Below are 4,224 nucleotides of genomic sequence, written 5' to 3'. Positions count from 1 at the left end.
TAAAAAAAANAAAAAAAAAAAAAAAAATCAATGTTACACACAATATTCAAGGGAGAGGTATAGCAAGAGGATAACATATTTTGTGAAGCTTTACCTAATAATTCATTTTGGATGATATAACTGTTTTAGATTTTGATACGAGCAACATCTACAATTGATATGCCGTGTTGTGTAATGATTTTCATATTACAAGCAGTAAATGTTGTCTCATGCATGCAAAATATATATATATATATATATGTTGTCTGTGTTTGATTCATATAACAGTTATATGTGGTCTAAATGTATTTACAACAATAGATTTGTTTCTCTGTTTTGTTGTAGCCCTCTCCATGTAAACCTTGTTTTCCAGATTCCTTGTTAGTGGCTGCAGTAGATTCGCCTTCATTAGTAGTGCCTATGTGTGGCCTTTACTTTCCTTACTCTCACTTCGAGCACCGGTTTGATCAATGGAGGGAACTGTTTTCTTTGATTGCTTAGCAACTGTAATGGCTTCTTTAGCAACATCCATGTCGGTTGCAAAGATTGCTTAATGTTCCTACTCCTAAAATGCAGCTCGTACAGTCGTACTCTTTCAAGAAATTTATCATCATGGTCTGCATAAAGACAAAAACTAGCACAAGACTCGACACCATGATAATGAGGACCAAGATATTTTTTTGTAGCTGAAATATAGAGAGAAAAAGAGGTATGTTTGTATCACATCACTATTAACAGATAACACAGCAGCAACTCTTACAACAGCAACACCCAGTAATTTTTTCAGGATTCAAATCTCACCTGGGCCCTTGATTGGGCTGGCTCCGCCTCTGCTTATATCTTGTTTTCTACGGAAGATTATCCAACTAGCTTATGTCAATCACACAAGTAAGAAACCATAAATGTCATAGAAGAATCATAGAGACTTAGTCGAGCTCACATAGGCTTAAAAACCAGAACCTTCCATGGCGAGCTAGAGCTTAACTCATCATCTACATTGTTCTCATTCCCCTTCTTCAGTTCGGCTTGTTCGGACGACCACTAGAATGACCTCTCCTCTTAGCTGCCATCCTGATAGTAATAGGGACCTCAACCAGCTCATCTAGTTGGAATTCTCGAGGTATCACCGCAAAGCGAGGTTGCTTAATTTCCCTTCCCACATAGACGCCTGCGCCTTAAAAATCCAACACACACCACATTTGACCCAGTTACCCCCAGGACAAGCTCACCAGAGATCAAAGTCTCAAACCCATTTTTTCCGGAATAGTTGAAGCATCCAAAGAAACCCAAGATTATGACCCAGTCCATTAGAAGTCCCAAGCCCACCAACCGCTACCAGATTGTCAAACCATCATATTAATTAGTCATTACTTATTAGTATGTGGGATTTAGTACACAAGGCCAGCAGTGGCGGAACCACTATGGCCTGCGGGGGTTCAAACCCCACCCCTTTTTAACTATTGAACATAACAGTTAATTAACATGTTAAATATGTATAAATATATATATATGCAAGTTAGTACATCTTAGCTAATCAGACCCCCTTCTGCTGGCCTTTCGGTAATAGTACATTAATCATACCAGAATTATTTAGTGATATTACATCATCTCATCATTATTATTTTGGCTAATTAAAAAATCGGTGTCTCATAAATTAGTATTTATAAAAGAGCAAATGCCTATTTAGTATTAATTTTAGGAAGTTTTGGCCCGGTCCAATGAAAATAAAATTTCATTGCCCATTCCAATTATTCAAGATAAAATGACAAATATACCCTAATATAATAAAAACCTACACTATCTTCTGTTTCTCCCACCTCTCATTCTCATCTCTCATCGGTCTCTCTTTTCTCTCGATCTCGTCAGTAACGTCACAGATGACGTCCATCACCTACCAAAGGTCTCGGCTCCTCCTCTTCCAGATTGACGCTTCCCTCTGCTCTCATCTGTCGTCACCGCCGCCATCAACCCGATCGATTTCACCAGTTGGCTTCCTTTACCTCGACCTCGAAGTAACCAGATCTGTGAGAAGGTAGCAGCAGTCTCCGATGCGAATCGAAATCTGAGCTCCGATCTCCAAGCCACCTCTAGGCGATGAGAACCGAGCTCTCCGATCTCCGTCACTTAGTACGGCCGCCTCCGATCAATGCTTCCCCTTCCTCGGCTTCAATTCAGAGCATCTCGTTTGGCTGAAGTTCAGAGGAGAGATGAACAACGACGCGGCTGAAGATCGATGCGGGACTCTTCGTGGCAATTGACGCCGAGGTTTGGAGTTGTCTTTAATTTGGTTATGATGTTTGTAATTTCGATTTTGTGGTATGGAGTTCACTTTAGAAATGTGAATTTATGGAGATATTGTATTGCATGTTTACTACCACCAGTAGAAGTTTACTAGGGGTAGTAAACTTTAATTTTTCGCATATAAGTTGGGTTTTTGTTGTTTTAAAGTGTATATTGACCTGGGAAATATTGTATTGTAGGTTTACTACCCCCAGTAGAAGTTTACTAGGGGTAGTAAACTTTATTTGTCCGCATCTAAGTTGATTTTTTTGTGTGTTTTAATGTATATACTGACTAGGAAAATATTGTATTGCAAGTTTACTACCCCCAGTAAAGTTTACTAGGGGTAGTAAACTTTATTTTTTCACATTTAAGTTGATTTTTCATTGTTTTAATGTGTATAATGGCATTTGAGCTACTGTTTTGCAAGGTTACTACCCCCAGTAAAAGTTTACTACACATCTAAGTTGATTTTTCTCCGTTTGAATATGAATTATGGCATTGGAGCTACTGTTTTACAAGTTTACTACCCCCAGTAAAAGTTTACTAGGGGTAGTAAACTTCATTTTTTCGCATCTAAGTTGATTTTTCTCTTTTTAAATGTGAATTATGGTATTGGAGCTACTGTTTTGCAAGTTTACTACCCCCCTAGTAAACTTCATTTTTTCGCATCTAAGTTGATTTTTCTCCTTTTAAATGTGAATTATGACATTTGATCTACTGTTTTGCAAGGTTACTACCTCTAGTAAAAGTTTACTACACATTTAAGTTGATTTTTCTCCGTCTGAATATGAATTATGGCATTGGAGATACTGTTTTGCAAGTTTACTACCCCCAGTAAAAGTTTACTAGGGGTAGTAAACTTCATTTTTTGGCCGGTATGCTTCCGGCAAGATCCGGTGACATTTTTTTTAAAAAAATCCAGTGAGACTCAGGCGTCTCCGGCGATTTTCCAATCACCATCAATTTTCCGGCGACCGGTTACCGGAATCCGGCAACCGGTGTTTGGCGATCGGAATCTGGTGACCGGCGTCGGTGTTCGGTGTGCTTCCGGGAAAGTCTTCCCTTCTTCTTTTTCATTTTTTCTCTTTAAATAAAGGTTAAGGGTAAAAAAATCTTTTAAAATATCATTTTATTGTGATTTTATTAAAAACTTGTGTATTTGGGCACAAAAGAAGTACCTTGTATTTAAATAGGCTAACAAAAAAGATTATCATTGGAATGGGGTTTGACTTTTTTGATTTTGTGCAAATGGTCTTTTTCCCTTTATAAAAACAGCAAATCACATATACATCATCCAAAAGGATTTGAAACATAAATAAATCCACTTGTGTTGTGTTGTTGTTAAACAAATAAAGATGGTTTTTAACAAGGACAATATTTTCTTTGCATGTCATGTGTCATGGTTTAATTTACCAAATTAACTCTACACTAATTAAATATGCTTTTAGAAGTGAAAAGTCTCTCATTTTAAGATTTTTCAGTAAATAGAATATAGTAGCAGGTTTTCAATAACTTAGTGTAGTAGCAGTTAATTCCAGTAGAAGTACTAGCACGGGTTAACATTCCAGTAGTAGTAGCAGCAGGGGTTAACATCCCAGTAGTAGTAGCAGCAGGGGTTAACATCCCAGTAGTAGTACCAGTTAATTCTAGTAGTAATAGTAACATGTGTTAACATTCCAGTAGAAAGTAGTAGTAGAGGTTAACGTCTCAGTAGAAGTAGTAGTAGGTTTTTAGTGGCTCAGCTAACGTAGTATCAGCATGTTTTGCTAGAAAGCTATACTTCCAACATATGTAGTAGTAGGGTTTTAGTTGTTCAGCTAGTATAGTAGTAGCTTCAGTAAGTGCAGTAGCAGGTTTTTAATGGCTCAGCTAATGTAGTAACATGTTTTGCTGAAAAGCTACACTTCCAACATATGTAGTAGCAGGGTTTTAGTAGTTCAGCTAGTGTAGTAGCAGTTTCAA

This window comes from Fragaria vesca, linkage group LG3, assembly GCF_000184155.1.
Source record: "Fragaria vesca subsp. vesca linkage group LG3, FraVesHawaii_1.0, whole genome shotgun sequence".
Classification (NCBI taxonomy): Eukaryota; Viridiplantae; Streptophyta; class Magnoliopsida; order Rosales; family Rosaceae; genus Fragaria; species Fragaria vesca.
This window is presented reverse-complemented; position numbering follows the sequence as displayed.